The sequence below is a fragment of the Ranitomeya variabilis genome, chromosome 3, assembly GCF_051348905.1.
Source record: "Ranitomeya variabilis isolate aRanVar5 chromosome 3, aRanVar5.hap1, whole genome shotgun sequence".
NCBI classification, from domain to species: domain Eukaryota; kingdom Metazoa; phylum Chordata; class Amphibia; order Anura; family Dendrobatidae; genus Ranitomeya; species Ranitomeya variabilis.
In genome coordinates, this window is record NC_135234.1 from 277,983,843 (window position 1) to 278,003,536 (window position 19,694).

The window sequence follows — 19,694 nt, forward strand, 5'->3', positions numbered from 1 at the left end:
ACAGTTCTCCATACTGTATAATGACCCCTTCTCCTGTATGCATGGCTCATATTCCCCCCTGTATGCATGGCTCATATTCCCCCCCGTATGCATGGCTCATACTCCCCCCCGTATGCATGGCTCATATTCACCCCCCCCTGTATGCATGGCTCATATTCCACCTCCCCCTGTATGCATGGCTCATCTCTCCACCCCCCTGTATGCATGGCTCATCTCTCCACCCCCCCCTGTATGCATGGCTCATAATTCCCCCCCTGTATGTATGGCTGATGGCTCATATTCCCCCGTTGCATGGCTCATAATTCCCCCCCCCTGTATGTATGGCTGATGGCTCATATTCCCCTGTATGCATGGCTCATAATTCCCCCCCCCCCTGTATGTATGGCTGATGGCTCATATTCCCCTGTATGCATGGCTCATAATTCCCCCCCCCGTATGCATGGCTGATGGCTCATATTCCCCTGTATGCATGGCTCATAATTTCCCCCCCCCCTGTATGTATGGCTGATGGCTCATATTCCCCTGCATGCATGGCTCATAATTCCCCCCCCCCTGTATGCATGGCTGATGGCTCATATTCCCCCGTTGCATGGCTCATAATTCCCCCCCCCCCGTATGCATGGCTGATGGCTCATATTCCCCTGTATGCATGGCTCATAATTCCCCCCCCCCGTTTCGGTCGGTCGCGTTTGTGACCCGGGACAAAAAAAACCAAAAAACCTTGCTCAGGTGCCGCCCCCCCGCAATGTCGCCGCTCTAGGCATGTGCCCTCGAGTGCCTAGTGGCAAATACGGCCCTGGCTGTACATGTTCTGCCAACTCCAAGGATTGCAGGAATCCATTCTGTACACATTGATTCCTCCTCATACTCCAGTTCCTCAGAATCAGCGCTGCAGGAGCCGTCACAGTCCACCTCCACATGGACCCGTGAGCGCTTACCTGTTACGACCGATATGAGCACAGCTGTGGCCAAACGTCAACAGGCCATATTGAAAGTAATTTCTTTGGGGAATCGAAGCCACACAGCGCAGGAGCTCTGGAATGCCATCAAGCAGAAGAGCAACGTGTAGTTTGTGCCAGCGAATCTCCAGCCAGGCAAACTCACTCACATCCCATGTCTGGCACATGTGCTCAACTTGGTCGTTCAGAGTTTTTTGAGGGACTGTCCGGATCTTGATGCACTGCTGCACAAGGTCCACCTAAAGTGTGCTCACTTGCGTCATTCCAGCATGGCAAGATTGCGCATTGCAGCTCTCCAGCGCCGATTCCACCTTCCGGAACATCGTATCATATGTGACCTACCCACCAGGTGGAATTCCACGTTACATATGTTGGAGCGGTTGTGTGAGCAGCAGCCAGCAGTAATGGAATACCAGCTGCATCAGGCGCAAAGAAGTCGCACTCTGCGCCATTCAGACTTCACAACCACTGAGTGGGCCACTATGAAGGACGTCTGCCAGGTTTTGCGTGCCTTCGATGATTCCACGCGGATGGCGAGTGCAGATGATGCACTAGTCAGCATGACTGTCCCCCTTATCTGTCTGCTTGAAAGAACACTGCAAGCGCTAAGGGATGATGTTGTGGAAGAGGTGGAGGATGAGGAGTCACCAATTCCATCTGCTTCTGGACAGTCAGCGCAACGTGGTTCCTCACAAAGGCCTAGACAGGGGGCACTTTGTGAGGAGGATGAGGAGGAGTCAATGGAGGAAGAAATCTGTCCAGAGGAGGGAGTAACACAATTCTCCAGTAGTCAGTGTGTAGAGCGAGGGTGAGGTGATGCAGAGCAGGCAGAGATCACACCTCAAACAGGGGACAGCGTTTCTTGGCCAGTTGGCAGTCTGCAGCACATGGTTGATTTCATGCTGCAGTGCCTGAGAAATGACCGCCGCATCGCCCACATTCTCAACACGGCTGATTATTGGGTGTTCACCCTCCTAGATCCTCGCTACCGGGACAACTTACAAAGCCTCATAACACCATTGAACCGGGAGCGTAAAATGCGGGAGTACCAAGACACACTGGTGAATTCCATCATCTTCTCAAATCCAACTGAGAGCAGTGCTGCTAGTGCTTTACAAAGCAGCTCAGTGCGTCGAGGCAGTGAAGGAAGGTCTGCACAAAGAGGAAGCAGAAGAGGAAGCAGAAGCTGTGCCTCAGCACAAGGCAAGACCAGTATGGCCCAACTGTGGCACAGTTTTGTGTGCCCACCACAAATGTCTACACCATCAAAGACAGCTCCAGTCAGCAGGAGGCAACGCTTACGTCAGATGGTGACAGACTACATGTCTTGCTCTCTCAGTGTACTCCCAGACGGCTCTTCCCCCTTCAAGTTTTGGGTCTCTAAGCTGGATACATGGTCAGAGCTTAGCCAGTATGCATTGGAGGTGCTGGCTTGACCTGCTGCTAGTGTATTATCGGAACGCGTCTTTAGTGCCGCAGGTGGTGTACTAACAGACCGTCGCATGCGACTATCCTCCGATAACATTGACCGGCTTACTTTTCTGAAAATGAACAAGGCCTGGATCTCGCAGGAATTTGCCACTCCTCTTTCAGATTAAATAATTGGTTGGCTACAGTATCCAGGTCTCCTGTTGTGTTGTGTTCATGTTTCAACCACCTGAACTGCAATCCCATCGCCAGTTGCTGCTCAGAAGTGCAGTCTGCACAGTTAACATATGACCCAGTGTTCTTGGGTTTCAGTAACGTCAGCTGATCCCCAGCTGTGTACCTGGCAATGTGTCCTGCTACCTCCACGCTGACACTAAAACAGAAATATAAGGGAACCTGTCCCCCCCCCCACGCGTTTGTTACTGAAAGAGCCAACTTGTGCAGCAGTAATGCTGCACAAGGAAAAGTTGGCTCTTTTAGTTATGCTCCTTGCACCCGCTGCACTTAACACTTATAAAATGTGTCTCCATACCATTAAACCGTCCTGGAGGTGGGACTTTCCTTCGTTATGAGACGCAACACAGCCGTCATTCCTACCCCCTTGGCGCCGTGCGCCGCCTCCTCAGCGTTGTTTGAATCTGTCCCGTAGCCAGCGCTGTTATGTTAAACCTTGGACATATGCAGTTACGGATGCCTGTCTTCTGAAATCATTTGTTGTCAGGCTGACTGCGCCTGTGCAGCTGTGCTGCCCGATAGCCCACCTCGCAGTGTCTTCTAATTTATTCACACTGCGGGGCTGGGATTCATGGCCTTGCACAGTGCATATCTTCACCTCAGGCTCTCACTCATCTCCCTGCGCCTTCTTCAAACTGTGTGCCGTCAGCTGATCCGTAATCGAATGCCACGTCCGTGACGACGCACAGTCTGAAGAAGCCGGAAGGAGTTGAGTGAGAGGCGAAGTTATGCACTGCACATGGCCATGAATCCCAGGCCCGCAGTGTGATTAAATCAGAAGACAGTGCGAGGCGGGATCTTGGGCAGCGCGGCCCCACTGGCGCAGTCAGCCTGACACAAAATGATGTCAAAACACGGGCAGCGGTAATTGCGCATGACCAAGGTTTAACATAACAGCGCAGGCTCCGGGACAGTTTCAAGCAACGCTGAGGAGGCGGCGCACAGCGCCAAGGGGGTAGGAATGACGGCTGTGTTGCGTCTCATTACAAAGGAAAATCCCACCTCCGGGACGGTTTCATGGTATCAGGGGACACATTTTATAAGTGTTTAGTTCTGCGTTTGCAAGGAGCATAAATAAAAGAGCCAACTTTTCTTTGTGCGGCATTAGTGCAGCACAAGGTGGCTCTTTCAGTTACAAACGCCTGGTGGGGGTTAAAGGTTCCCTTTCAACTGCCTCCAAGTAGGCCTCGGCCTACACTCTGCTCCTCCTGCTGTACCTGGGCTCCAATACCGCCAGTTGCTGCCCAGAAGTGCTGTCTGCACAGTCAACAGTTGCTCCTCTGTTATTGGGTTTCAGTAACCTCAGCTGATCCCCAGCTGTGTATCCGGCAATGTGTCCTGCGACCGCCACGCAGACACTACAACAGATATTAAACTGCCTAGAGTGCAGGCCTCAGCCTACACTCTGCTCCTCCTGCTGTCCTTGGGCTCCAATACCGCCAGTTGCTGCCCAGAAGTGCTATCTCCACAGTCAACAGTTGCTCCTTTGTTATTGGGTTTCAGTAACGTCTGCTGATCCCCAGCTGTGTATCCAGCAATGTGTCATGCGACCGCCACGCAGACACTACAACAGATATTAAACTGCCTCGAGTGCAGGCCTCGGCCTACACCCTGCTCCTCCTGCTGTCCCTGGGCTCCAATACCGCCAGTTGCTGCCCAGAAGTGCTGTTTGCACAGTCAACAGTTGCTCCTTTGTTATTGGGTTTCAGTAACGTCAGCTGATCCCCAGCTGTGCATCCGGCAATGTGTCCTGCGACCGCCACGCAGACATTACAACAGATATTAAAGAGAACCTGTCCCCTCCCCCCAGGTGTTTGTTACTGAAAGAGCCACCATGTGCAGCAGTAATGCTGCACAAGGAAAAAGTGGCTCTTTTAGTAATGCTCCTTGCACCCCCTGCACTTAACACTTACAAAATGTGTCCCCTCATACCGTTAAACCGTCCCAGAGGTGAACTTTCCTTCGTTATGAAATGCAACACAGCCGTCATCCCTACCCCCTTGGCGCCGTGCGCCGCCTCCTCAGCGTTGTTTGAGTCTGAAGAAGCCGGAAGGAGATGAGTGAGAGGCGAAGATATGCACTGCGCATGGCCATGAATCCCAGGCCCGCAGTGTGATTAAATCAGAAGAAAGTGCGAGGCGGGATCTCGGGCAGCGCGGCCCCACAGGCGCAGTCAGCCTGACACAAAATGATGTCAGAAGATGGGCAGCGGTAACTGCGCATGACCAAGGTTTAACATAACAGCGCAGGCTCCGGGACAGTTTCAAGCAACGCTGAGGAGGCGGCACACGGCACCAAGGGGGTAGGAATGACGGCTGTGTTGCGTCTCATTACAAAGGAAAATCCCACCTCCGGGACGGTTTCACGGTGTCAGGGGACACATTTTATAAGTGTTTAGTTCTGCGTTTGCAAGGAGCACAAATAAAAGAGCCAACTTTTCTTTGTGCGGCATTAGTGCTGCACAAGGTGGCTCTTTCAGTTACAAATGCCTGGGGGGTTAAAGGTTCCCTTTCAACTGCCTCCAAGTAGGTCTCGGCCTACACTCTGCTCCTCCTGCTGTCCCTGGGCTCTAATACCGCCAGTTGCTGCCTGGAAGTGCTGTCCGCACAGAGAAAAACACAAGCTCCAGTGTTAGTGGGGTTCAGTAACGCCAGCTGCTCCCCTGCTGTGTGTGCGGCAATCGCTCAAGTCTCCTCCTCCTGCTGTCCCTGGGCTCCAATACCGCCAGTTGCTGCCCGGAAGTGCTGTCCGCACAGAGAAAAACACAAGCTCCAGTGTTAGTGGGGTTCAGTAACACCAGCTTCTCCCCTGCTGTGTGTGCGGCAATTGCTCCTGCTCCCTCCAAACTCACACAACTTCAGAAATTAAACTTGCTCCAATTAGGCTTCAACCTACACTCTTTTTTCCTGTAATCCCTGGGCTCCAATACCGCCAGTTGCTGCCCGGAAGTGCTGTCCGCACAGAGAAAAACACAAGCTCCAGTGTTAGTGGGGTTCAGTAAGGCCAGCTGCTCCCCTGCTGTGTGTGTGGCACTTGCTCCTGCTCCCTCCAAACTCACACAACTTCAGAAATTAAACTTGCTCCAATTAGGCTTCGGCCTACACTCTTTTTTCCTGTAATCCCTGGGCTCCAATACCGCCAGTTGCTGCCCAGAAGTGCTGTCCGCACAAATAAAAACACAAGCTCCAGTGTTAGCGGGGTTCAGTAACTCCAGCTGCTCCCCTGCTGTGTGTGCGGCAATTGCTCCTGCTCCCTTCAAACTCACACAACTTCAGAAATTAAATTTGCTCCTTTTAGGCTTCAGCCTACACTCTTTTTTCCTGTAATCCCTAGGCTCCAATACCGTCAGTTGCTGCCCGGAAGTGCTGTCTGCACAGAGAAAAACACAAGCTCCAGTGTGAGTGGGGCTCAGTACCGCCAGCTGCTCCCCTGCTGTGTGTGCAGCAATTGCTCCTGCTCCCTCCAAACTCACACAACTTCAGAAATTAAATTTGCTCCTTTTAGGCTTCAGCCTACACTCTTTTTTCCTGTAATCCCTGGGCTCCAATACCGCCAGTTGCTGCCCGGAAGTGCTGTCCGCACAGAGAAAAACACAAGCTCCAGTGTTAGTGGGGTTCAGTAACGCCAGCTGCTCCCCTGCTGTGTGTGCGGCAATCGCTCAAGTCTGCTCCTCCTGCTGTCCCTGGGCTCCAATACCGCCAGTTGCTGCCCGGAAGTGCTGTCCGCACAGAGAAAAACACAAGCTCCAGTGTTAGTGGGGTTCAGTAACGCCAGCTGCTCCCCTGCTGTGTGTGTGGCAATTGCTCCTGCTCCCTCCAAACTCACACAACTTCAGAAATTAAACTTGCTCCAATTAAGCTTCGGCCTACACTCTTTTTTCCTGTAATCCCTGGGCTCCAATACCGCCAGTTGCTGCCCGGAAGTGCTGTCTGCACAGAGAAAAACACAAGCTCCAGTGTTAGTGGGGTTCAGTAACGCCAGCTGCTCCCCTGCTGTGTGTGCGGCAATTGCTCCTGCTCCTTCCAAACTCACACAACTTCAGAAATTAAACTTGCTCCAATTAGGCTTCGGCCTACACTCTTTTTTCCTGTAATCCCTGGGCTCCAATACCGCCAGTTGCTGCCCGGAAGTGCTGTCCGCACAGAGAAAAACACAAGTTCCAGTGTTAGTGGGGTTCAGTAACTCCAGCTGCTTCCCTGCTGTGTGTGCGGCAATTGCTCCTGCTCCCTCCAAACTCACACAACTTCAGAAATTAAACTTGCTCCAATTAGGCTTCGGCCTACATTTTTTTTTCCTGTAGTCCCTGGGCTCCAATACCGCCAGTTGGTGCCCAGATGTGCTGTCCGCACAGAAAAAAACACAAGCTCCAGTGTTAGTGAGGTTCAGTAACGCCAGCTGCTCCCCTGCTGTGTGTGCGGCAATCGCTCAAGTCTGCTCCTCCTGCTGTCCCTGGGCTCCAACACCGCCAGTTGCTGCCCGGAAGTGCCGTTTGCACAGTCAACACTTGCTGCCGTGTTATTGGGTTTCAGTAACGTCAGCTGATCCCCAGCTGTGTATCCGGCAATGTGTCCTATTTGTCAGATATTGATGTTTCACTAATTCCATGCTCTTCACCTTCTTTTTTTAATTGTCCGACACTTTCTTCTTCATCATCCTCAGCAGCAGCAGCATCTTTTACATCAATTTCTTCTTTACCTTATTCATCTTCTTCCTCACCTTCTTTCTATGATTCTTTTTTGTTACATTCTTCATATTCTTTTTATTCAACTATTATTCTTCTTCATATTCTACTTCTTCATCATATTCTTATTTGTGACAGGCATTCCTGTCGTTGTTATAGATAAAAGTTTGAATTAATAATTAATTAATTAATTATGCTCCTTGCACACGCTGAACAAAACACTTAGAAAATTAGGCCACTCATACCGTGAAACTGTCACGGAGGCAGGACTTTCTTTCTTAATGAGATGCAGCACAGCTGTCATTCATACCCCCCTTAGTGCCGGGCGCAGCATTCTGAGCGTTGTTTGTTTGTGTACCGGAGTCTGCGCTGTTATGTTATCCCTTGGCCTTGCGCAGTGCATATGTTAGCCTCTCTAACTCATCTCCTTCCGCCTTCTTCAGAGTGTGCGGCGTCAGCTGATCCCTAATCACATGCCACAGCCGTGACGCCGCAGTCTGAAGAAGGCGGAAGGAGATGAGTGAGAGGCGAAGATATGCACTGGGCATGCCCATGAATCCCAGCCCCGCAGGGTGAATAAATAAGACACTGCGGGGCGTGATCTTGGTCAGGGGGGCCGCACAAGCGCAGCCTGCCTGACACCAAATGATGTCAGAAGACAGGCAGCGCTAACTGCGCTTGCCCAAAGTTGAACATAACAGCGCAGGCTCCGGAACCGATTCAAACTACGCTGAGGAGGCGGCTGACGGTGCCAAGGGGGTAGGAATGACGGCTGTGCTGCGTGTCATTAAGAAGGAAAGTCCCACCTCCAGGACGGTTTGAAGGTACGAGGGGACACATTTTATAAGTGTTAACTTCAGCGTGTGCAAGAAGAAAAACTAAAAGAGCCACCTTGTCCAAATGCAGCATTAGTGCTGCACAAGATGGCTCTTCTAGTTGCTAAAGCCTGGGGGAGGACAGGTTCCCTTTAATTTCTGTTGTTGTGGCAGCATGGAGGTTGCAAAAAAATAGATTTTTTATTTTCACGGCTCTGCGTTATAAACTTTAGTGAAACACTTGGGGGTTCAAAGTTCTCACAACACATCTAGATAAGTTCCTTGGATCTAGATTCCAATATGGTGTCACTTGTGGAGGGTTTCTACTGTTTAGGTACATCAGGGGCTCTTCAAACACAACGTGACGCCCGCAGACCATTTCATCAAAATCGGCATTCCAAAACGCCACTTCTTCCCTTCCGAGCCCCGACATGTGCCCAAACAGTAGTTTTCTCCCACATATGGGGTATCAGAGTACTCAGGACAAATTGGACAACAACTTTTGGGTCCAATTTCTTCTGTTACCCTTGGGAAAATACAAAACTGAGGGCTAAAAAATTATTTTTGTGAAAAAAAAAATATTTTTTATTTTCACGGCTCTGCATTATACACTTTAGTGAAACAATTGGGGGTTCAAAGTGCACACCACGGGGGGTGTGGCTATGTAGCCGAGGAAGGAAGACGTGCCTTGTGAGAGCTCCTGCCATCCTGACTCTATCCTGCCATTAAGACCCTTTATCTATGCACCAAACTGGCTGACGGTGGAACCCCAAGACCTCCAGGAATCTATTGACCCCACCGGATGGTTACCGTGAGGATCTGGAGTGCTGGAAGCTATAGTGGCCTGGGCTGACGGAGGGTGCATGTGTGGCGGTGGCCATTTTACCTGCGTGCGCTTCGGCGGGGCAGGATGCAGTGCTGGCTCCCTTTGATGTCAGGCTCCCCTCGCTAGATCCGGCGGCTCTGCGGACTTTGGCGGAGATTACTGTGGAGCACTGGCATGCAGGAGCCGGGAGATCTGGGCGGGCGGCGGTGCCTGCAGGGGACAGCGGCCATTACTGCAGCGCACGTCCCAACAGCAAGGGAGGAAGCGCTTCTCATAATATCTGCGGTGTCACTCGGGAGGTGAGTGGATAGCTGTTGTGAATTCCGTTCTTGGACTCCCTCCTGTGGTCATGAATGGTACTTTGGTTAGTTCTGCTCTTGGACTCCCTCTGGTGGCTTCGAGCGGAACTGCTGGTCACTGAGATTGGCTTCCTCAGCTGCCCTCGTTTATTGCTATGCTGGCTTCCCTATTTAACTCCACTCAGATCGTTACTTCATGCCAGCTGTCAATGTCTCAGTATTGGTTCAGATCTCTCTTGGACTTCTCTGAGGACCTGTCTACTCCAGCAGAAGCTAAGTCTTTGCTAGTTCATTTGTTGTTACTGCTTCCTGAATATATTTCTTAGTACTGCTATATTCTAGTCCAGCTTGCTATCATGATATTCCCTTGCTAGCTGGAAGCTCTGGGGGTGCAGAGTGGCACCTCCACACCGTGAGTCGGTGTGGAGGGTCTTTTGCATACTCTGCGTGGTTTTTTGTAGTTTTTTGTGCTGACCGCATAGTTCCCTTTTCTATCCTCTGACTATTTAGTGAAGTCTGGCCTCCTTTGCTAAAACCTGTTTCATTCCTGTGTTTGTGACTTTCCTCTTAACTCACAGTCAATATATGTGGGGGGCTGCCTTTACCTTTGGGGAATTTCTCTGAGGCAAGGTAAGGCTTCTATTTCTATCTTTAGGGGTAGTTAGCTCTTAGGCTGTGAAGAGGCGTCTAGGGAGAGTTAGGTACGCTCCACGGCTATTTCTAGTGTGTGTGATAGGAGTAGGGTTTGCGGTCAGCAGAGTTCCCACTTCCCCAGAGCTAGTCCCGATTTTGAGTTTACTCATCAGGTCATTCCGGGTGCTCCTAACCACCAGGTCCATAACAGTACAGCTGGCCAACAAAGTGTTAATGCATCTCAAAAGAGGGATAAGAGAAGTTCTGAACCCATTTTTTTTCTTTGCAGTGTGTTTTGTCTGTCTTTTCCCCTTAACCTCTGGGTGGTTCAGGACTCAGGTGTAGATATGGATATTCAAGGTCTGTCCTCTTGTGCGGATCAACTCACTGCAAGGGTACAATGCATTCAAGATTATGTAGTTCAGAATCCGATGTTAGAGCCTAGAATTCCAATTCCTGATTTGTTTTCTGGGGATAGATCTAAGTTTCTGAATTTCAAAAATAATTGTAGATTGTTTCTTGCTTTGAAACCCCGCTCCTCTGGTGACCCCATTCAGCAAGTAAAAATTATTATTTCTTTGTTGCGTGGCGACCCTCAAGACTGGGCATTCTCCCTTGCTCCAGGAGATCCTGCATTGCTTAATGTAGATGCGTTCTTTCTGGCGCTTGGATTGCTTTATGACGAACCGAATTCAGTGGATCAGGCAGAGAAAATCTTGCTAGCTTTGTGTCAGGGTCAGGATGAAGCGGAGGTATATTGTCAGAAGTTTAGAAAATGGTCTGTGCTTACTCAATGGAATGAGTGTGCCCTGGCAGCAATTTTGAGAAAGGGTCTTTCTGAAGCCCTTAAGGATGTTATGGTGGGGTTCCCCACGCCTGCTGGTCTGAATGAATCAATGTCCTTGGCCATTCAAATTGATCTGTGTTTGTGCGAGCGCAAGGTTGTGCACCATTTGGCGGTGTCCTCTGAGCAGAGGCCTGAGCTTATGCAATGTGATAGAACTTTGACCAGAACTGAACGGCAAGAACACAGACGTCAGAATGGGCTGTATTTTTACTGTGGTGACCCCACTCATGCTATCTCTGATTGTCCTAAGCATACTAAGCGGTTCGCTAGGTCTGTCACCATTGGTACTGTACAGCCTAAATTTCTTTTGTCTGTTACTCTGATTTGCTCTTTGTCATCCTACTCAGTTATGGCATTTGTGGATTCGGGCCCTGCCCTGAATTTGATGGACTTGGAGTTTGCCAGGCGCTGTGGTTTTTTCTTGGAGCCTTTGCAGTATCCTATTCCTTTAAGGGGAATTGATGCCACGCCGTTGGCCAAGAATAAACCTCAGTACTGGACTCAGTTGACCATGTGCATGGCTCCTGCACATCAGGAAGATATTCGCTTTTTGGTGTTGCATAATTTGCATGATGTGGTCGTGTTGGGTTTGCCATGGCTACAGGTTCATAATCCAGTATTGGATTGGAAATCAATGTCTGTGTCTAGTTGGGGTTGTCAAGGGGTACATGGCGATGTTCCGTTGGTGTCAATTTCTTCTTCCACTCCTTCTGAAGTCCCTGAGTTTCTGTCGGATTACCAGGATGTATTTGATGAGCCCAAATCCAGTGTCCTACCCCCTCATAGTGATTGTGATTGTGCTATAAATTTGATTCCTGGTAGTAAGTTTCCTAAGGGCCGACTTTTCAATTTATCTGTGCCAGAGCACGCCGCTATGCGGAGTTATATAAAGGAGTCCTTGGAGAAAGGGCATATTCGCCCGTCTTCATCACCGTTGGGAGCAGGGTTCTTTTTTGTGGCCAAGAAGGATGGTTCTCTGAGACCCTGTATAGATTACCGCCTTCTCAATAAAATCACGGTCAAATTTCAGTACCCTTTGCCTCTGCTGTCTGATTTGTTTGCTCGGATTAAGGGGACTAGTTGGTTCACCAAGATAGATCTTCGAGGGGCGTATAACCTTGTGCGTATTAAACAGGGCGATGAATGGAAAACAGCATTTAATACGCCCGAGGGCCATTTTGAGTACCTGGTAATGCCATTTGGGCTTTCAAATGCTCCATCTGTGTTTCAGTCCTTTATGCATGACATCTTCCGAAAGTATCTGGATAGATTCATGATTGTATATTTGGATGATATTTTGGTCTTTTCGGATGATTGGGAGTCTCATGAGAAACAGGTCAGAATGGTATTCCAGGTCCTTCGTGCTAATTCCTTGTTTGTGAAGGGGTCTAAATGTCTCTTCGGAGTTCAGAAGGTTTCCTTTTTGGGCTTCATTTTTTCCCCTTCTACTATCGAGATGGATCCTGTTAAAGTTCAGGCCATTTATGATTGGACTCAACCTACATCTGTGAAGAGCCTTCAGAAATTCCTGGGCTTTGGTAATTTTTACCGTCGCTTCATCGCTAATTTTTCTAGTGTGGTTAAACCTTTGACTGATTTGACAAAGAAAGGTGCTGATGTGGTGAATTGGTCCTCTGCGGCCGTTGAGGCTTTTCAGGAGCTGAAACGTCATTTTTCTTCGGCCCCTGTGTTGCGTCAGCCAGATGTTTCGCTCCCTTTTCAGGTCAAGGTAGATGCTTCTGAGATTGGAGCAGGGGCTGTTTTGTCTCAAAGAAGTTCTGATGGCTCTGTGATGAAGCCATGTGCCTTCTTTTCTAGAAAGTTTTCGCCTGCTGAGCGTAATTATGATGTTGGCAATCGGGAGCTGCTAGCTATGAAGTGGGCATTCGAGGAGTGGCGACATTGGCTTGAGGGAGCCAAGCACCGCGTGGTGGTCTTGACGGATCACAAAAATCTGACTTATCTCGAGTCTGCCAAGCGGTTGAATCCTAGACAGGCTCGATGGTCGCTGTTTTTCTCCCGTTTCGATTTTGTGGTCTCATACCTTCCAGGTTCTAAGAATGTGAAGGCGGATGCCCTTTCTAGGAGTTTTGTGCCTGATTCTCCGGGAGTCCCTGAGCCGGCTGGTATTCTCAAAGAGGGGGTAATTCTGTCTGCCATCTCCCCTGATCTGCGGCGGGTGCTGCAGGAGTTTCAGGCTGATAGACCTGACCGTTGTCCAGCAGAGAAACTGTTTGTCCCTGATAGATGGACTAGCAGAGTTATTTCTGAGGTTCATTGCTCGGTGTTGGCTGGTCATCCTGGGATTTTTGGTACCAGAGATTTGGTGGCTAGGTCCTTTTGGTGGCCTTCCTTGTCACGGGATGTGCGTTCTTTTGTGCAGTCCTGTGGGACTTGTGCTCGGGCTAAGCCCTGCTGTTCTCGTGCCAGTGGGTTGCTTTTGCCCTTGCCAGTCCCGAAAAGGCCTTGGACGCATGTTTCCATGGATTTTATTTCAGATCTTCCTGTCTCTCAAAGGATGTCTGTCATCTGGGTGGTTTGTGATCGCTTTTCTAAGATGGTCCATTTGGTACCCTTGCCTAAATTACCTTCCTCCTCTGATTTGGTGCCATTTATTTTTTCAACATGTGGTTCGTTTGCATGGCATTCTGGAGGACATTGTGTCGGACAGAGGTTCCCAGTTTGTCTCTAGGTTTTGGCGGTCCTTTTGTGCTAAGATGGGCATTGATTTGTCTTTTTCTTCGGCTTTCCATCCTCAGACAAATGGCCAAACCGAACGAACCAACCAGACTTTGGAAACCTATCTGAGATGCTTTGTTTCTGCTGATCAGGATGATTGGGTGACCTTCTTGCCATTGGCTGAGTTCGCCCTTAAAAATCGGGCTAGTTCGGCTACTTTGGTTTCGCCTTTTTTTTGCAATTCTGGTTTTCATCCTCGTTTTTCTTCGGGGCTGGTTGAGCCTTCTGACTGTCCTGGTGTGGATTCTGTAGTGAACAGGTTGCAGCAAATTTGGACTCACGTAGTGGACAATCTGACGTTGTCCCAGGAGAAGGCTCAACGTTTCGCTAACCGCCGTCGTTGTGTTGGTCCCCGACTTCGTGTTTGGGATTTGGTTTGGTTGTCTTCTCGTTATGTTCCTATGAAGGTTTCTTCTCCTAAGTTTAAGCCTCATTTCATTGGTCCTTATAAGATTTCTGAAATTCTCAACCCTGTGTCATTTCGTTTGGTCCTTCCAGCTTCTTTTGCCATCCATAATGTGTTCCATAGGTCGTTGTTGCGGAGGTACGTGGCACCTATGGTTCCCTCCGTTGATCCTCCTGCTCCGGTGTTGGTTGAAGGGGAGTTGGAGTATGTGGTGGAAAAAATTTGGGATTCTCGTATTTCGAGACGGAAGCTTCAGTACCTGGTTAAGTGGAAGGGCTATGGTCAGGAGGATAATTCCTGGGTTGTTGCCTCCGATGTCCATGCTGCCGATTTAGTTCGTGCCTTTCATTTGGCTCGTCCTGATCGGCCTGGTGGCCCTGGTGAGGGTTCGGTGACCCCTCCTCAAGGGGGGGGTACTGTTGTGAATTCCGTTCTTGGACTCCCTCCTGTGGTCATGAATGGTACTTTGGTTAGTTCTGCTCTTGGACTCCCTCTGGTGGCTTCGAGCGGAACTGCTGGTTACTGAGATTGGCTTCCTCAGCTGCCCTCGTTTATTGCTATGCTGGCTTCCCTATTTAACTCCACTCAGATCGTTACTTCATGCCAGCTGTCAATGTCTCAGTATTGGTTCAGATCTCTCTTGGACTTCTCTGAGGACCTGTCTACTCCAGCAGAAGCTAAGTCTTTGCTAGTTCATTTGTTGTTACTGCTTCCTGAATATATTTCTTAGTACTGCTATATTCTAGTCCAGCTTGCTATCATGATATTCCCTTGCTAGCTGGAAGCTCTGGGGGTGCAGAGTGGCACCTCCACACCGTGAGTCGGTGTGGAGGGTCTTTTGCATACTCTGCGTGGTTTTTTGTAGTTTTTTGTGCTGACCGCATAGTTCCCTTTTCTATCCTCTGACTATTTAGTGAAGTCTGGCCTTTGCTAAAACCTGTTTCATTCCTGTGTTTGTGACTTTCCTCTTAACTCACAGTCTATATATGTGGGGGGCTGCCTTTACCTTTGGGGAATTTCTCTGAGGCAAGGTAAGGCTTCTATTTCTATCTTTAGGGGTAGTTAGCTCTTAGGCTGTGAAGAGGCGTCTAGGGAGAGTTAGGTACGCTCCACGGCTATTTCTAGTGTGTGTGATAGGAGTAGGGTTTGCGGTCAGCAGAGTTCCCACTTCCCCAGAGCTAGTCCCGATTTTGAGTTTACTCATCAGGTCATTCCGGGTGCTCCTAACCACCAGGTCCATAACAGATTGCCTGGGATAACAGGGGGTGGTGTGGTGTGTGCCCTGAAAGATTGGGCCCTACGCCCCCCCTGCCGAGCGGACTCTTCTCCTGCTGGCGCCATAAATCTGGAGGGATTAACCCCCTCCCTGCTGCTTCCCCTGTGGGGGCTGTGGATCCGCTCTGACATATAGAGCTTGGAGGACTACTAAGGCTACTGCGGGTGCTACCCTTCTTATAACCTCATCCAGTGGTCCTTTTTCTTTTGGGACACCGCCCTGTGTTTTGCTCTGCTGGGTTCACGGTTGGCGAGTGGACTACTTATACACGCAAGTGCAGTTATCTTCTGTGTCCCTTCTGTTGTTCGTCATGCATCACTCAAAAGGAGTGGGGGCAGCCGATAAACTGAAAAAGTTTGCCAGGGATGACCCCCCTGATAATGTACGTGCCCTCAGGCATAACTCTTCGCAGGGCCAACGTAAGAACCGCCCCTCTGATAGCAACGAGGAGGGAGAACAAGAAGAACTGACCCTTAAACAAGCATCTGAGCAATTAATGCAAGCTATATCCCTCACTAGATCATCTCTTACTGAGAAAATAGAGGATGTGCACACTGAAGTGGGTCGTCTGCGACATTACATGCAGGCCATGAGAGGGCGTATTTCAGAAGTTGAAACAAGAGTGTCTCATATAGAAGATACCATTCCCCCTATGGAGACTAAACTGACAAAAGCCGCTGGCTCCATTAACGCCTGGAAACAAAAGGCAGATGATTTGGAGAATAGATTACACCGTAATAACATCCGAATTATTGGCCTGCCAGAATGCTCAGAGGGTCAGCAACCTGAACAATTTCTGGAAGACTGGCTTAAAACCTCCCTGGGGGATGGATTCTCCTCAACATTCTCGGTGGAAAGAGCCCATAGGGTCCCAATGAGACCTCTACCACCTGGAACTCCACCTCGACCTTTTCTGGCAAGCCTCATCAACTGCAGGGATAGAGATGCTGTTCTTCGCTTGGCGTGGCAGAAGGGCCCTATTAAATTCAACAATGCTACCATATCGATTTTCCCATATTTCTCCATGGAACTTCAGAAACAGCGGGAGCGGTTTGTGGAAATCAAGAAACAACTTAGAGATAAAAATATTATTTACCCCATGCTTTATCCAGCTCAACTGCGTGTAGTCCAAGATGGTTCCTCCTTATTCTTTACAGACCCGGCGGAGGTAGCCGAATGGTTGCGGTCCTATAGGGTGTCTAATGTGAAAGACTCCTAATCTATTCTTTTTGTCTAATGGCAGCATAAACCGAGCTCCTTGTATGGGTGCTGAGTTTATTAACAATACCGGATGCTGTAGTCAGTGAGGGTATCCCCTTGTCTATTTGATCGCAGGAGTATGGACTTATACTCCTCCACAGTTCAAGTTTTGTTTTGTTTGTTTTGTTATATCAGTTTTGATTGTTTGATATGTATAGTCGCCACCAATACTATCTTTGTACATTGTGTGATGTCTCTGAACCTAGTCCGAGCGGTAACCCACATTCTCCTCTCTTTTAAGTATAAACATGGGGTCTGAGATTATATGTATGGCCTGGAATATACGAGGTATTAAAAACCCCCAGAAGAAGATCAAAGTATTTTCGCAGATAAAACGGTATCACCCGCATGTTGTAGCACTAGTGGAGACACACCTGACTAGAGATACAGCTCGATATACACAAAAACCATGGGTACAGTGGTCTCTCCACGCATTTCATACCAGCTATTCGAGAAGGGTCTCTCTGTTAATTCATAGGGATGTTAGATGGGAGGCCAAGGAAGCACAACGGGATCCTGAAGGTCGCTTTGTCTTTGTGCATGCATTTATTAACTCACGTGAATATGTGATAATATGTGTCTATAATCCCCCCCCGGCTAACACTTCGGTCCTTCGCATGGCATTGGGTTTCTCCTTAAATTATCCTGACGCCAGTGTTATTTGCATGGGGGATTTTAACCTGGTCATGGATGGTTCTCTAGACAGATTGAGACTGGATGACGTGACATCTGGGGAACACCTGTCCCAGCCTCCCTCTCAGTTGGCGCTGGTTATGGATGGTAGTGGATGGCTGGACTTATGGAGAATGCGTCACCCTGAGACTAAAGAGTATACTTGTCACTCATCCACTAGGCGATCTTTATCTCGCATAGACTACATATTTGGTTCTAGTAATTTGGCACTGTGGGTGGATAATGTTGAACATAGTAATAGGAGGGTTTCGGACCACAGTCCAGTTATCCTTAAACTTAAATATGGCCAATCATATAATAATATGTCCTGGAAGTTGAATCCTTTCTGGTTAAAACTGATAGATTCTAGTGATAGGACGGTTGACCAGCTAAATTGCTTTATTTCAACTCACCCGGAACTCCAAAATTTTGGTTTGTTTTGGGATACCCTAAAAGCCTATTTAAGGGGGTGCTTGTCTTCCACAATTTCTTATATAAAAAGGATGACGGCGAAGGAAGATGATGAGATGGAGCAGCGGCTGAAAGACTCGGAAGCTGCCTATATAACCAGTCAAACTAGTGGTAACAGGGCTGAGTGGCTTGCTTCCCAGAGGTTATATGCTCAACACACAGACGTTAAGTCGAAGCGCAAATTATTCTTTACCCGTCAATCCTATTTTGAACTAGGGAACTAGGCCAGTACACTCCTAGCTTTCTTAGTGCGCCAACATAACACCTCTAATACTATACTGCAAATTCGTGCACTTGATGGCTCGCTGGTATCTTCTACAGATGGGATACTTCAATGTTTTCATGATTATTATGAGACGTTATATAGATCTGGTAGTGGTCTTGATGTTTTTGAATGTTTGGATTATTTATCAGATATAGTGTTTCCTTTGTTGAGTCCAACCCAGCGGGCCTTTATGGATGCTGAGTTCACTTTGGAGGAAGTAGAACATACTATAGCGGATATGGCCACTGGGAAAGCCCCTGGGTCTGATGGGTTTCCCATTGAGCTCTATAAGAAATATCGAGATAAACTGGCACCACTCTTATTGAAAGTGCTTCGGGAAATATGGGAGGGAGGATCTATGCCCGAAACATTTTACGATGCAAACATTGTTATGCTCAGGAAAGAGGGGAAGGACCCCTTGGAATGTGGGTCGTATCGTCCTATTTCGCTAGTAAATGTGGATTATAAAATCTTTACTAAAATTTTGGCTACTCGACTAAACACAATCATATTAGACCTTGTACACCCAGATCAGACTGGCTTTATGCCTGGAAAAAGCACCTCTATCAATATTAGACGGGTTCAGTCAGTGATTCAGTATAGCTCTCTAGAATCAGATAATAACTGGGCACTAGCATCGTTGGACACAGCCAAGGCTTTTGACTCTCTTGAGTGGCCCTTCCTCTCTGCATGTTTGAGGAAATATGGTTTTGGGGATACATTTTTGAGAGGGATAGATATGTTATATATGAAGCCCAGGGCACGTATAGTTGTGAATAATGCCATTTCTAAACCTTTTTCTCTATACAGGGGAACCCGTCAGGGATGTCCTCTATCCCCGGCTCTCTTCGCATTGGCAATAGAGGCTTTGGCAATACTCATTAGGGCCTCCAATGACATTAAGGGAATAAATATTGCGGGTCGAGTTGATACCATTGGTCTTTGTGCTGATGATATGGTGATATTTATGGACAAAGTAGAGGAAACGCTACCACAAGTAATAGAGACTATAGATACATTTAGTAAATTCTCTGGTTTATACAGTATATAAACTGGGATAAATCTTCTCTGTTCCCTCTCTCACATGCCTCGACACCTAGCCTTGAAACTCTCTCCTTGCTACCCACTGTTTCTAGTTTCAAATATCTAGGTATCCACATGTCTCAACATAGTCATCTGGATCTACAACTTAATATTTACCCACTATTAGATTTTGTCAAAACTAAATTTGCAACCTGGAGCAGACTCCCGCTCTCTGTTGCCGGCCAAATTAATCTAATAAAAATGATATTGCTCCCCAAACTTAGCTACTGCCTTCAACACAGCGCCGTGCCCATACCCAAATACTTTTTTGCGAATTTAAATTCCCTAATTACATCCTTTATATGGGGGAAAACTAGACCCAATCTTAAATTGTCTGCATTACAGAGGCCGAAACGGGAGGGTGGGGCAGCTTTGCCAGACTTCTACTTGTATTATCTTGCCGGAGAGGCTAAGGCGATTGCTAAATGGATGCCCAATAATTCCCTACCTAACTCTGAGAGCCATCTACTCCATTCTGCCCGGGCTGATTGTCCACTGGGGTTTCTGGAACTAGAGAAGGTTAATGTTCCTCGTTTATTGCCTTTGCTCCGGTTGGCACGGCTAATATGTGTCACGGGAGACCTAGGTAGGCAAGAGCTAATGACCCAGGCCCCTGCGATTTCCCTCAACTCTGGAAAACACTGACTGACCCTCTCCCAGAGTTCACACTGATGGTGTGCATGTCTGGGCCTCCACCCTCACCCTGTCTCCTGTTTCAACCCTAGGCTGAAACCTCCACCCACCACCCAGTGAAGAGACCACTGACCAATACCCACAGTTAGCACAGACAAGGATAATGG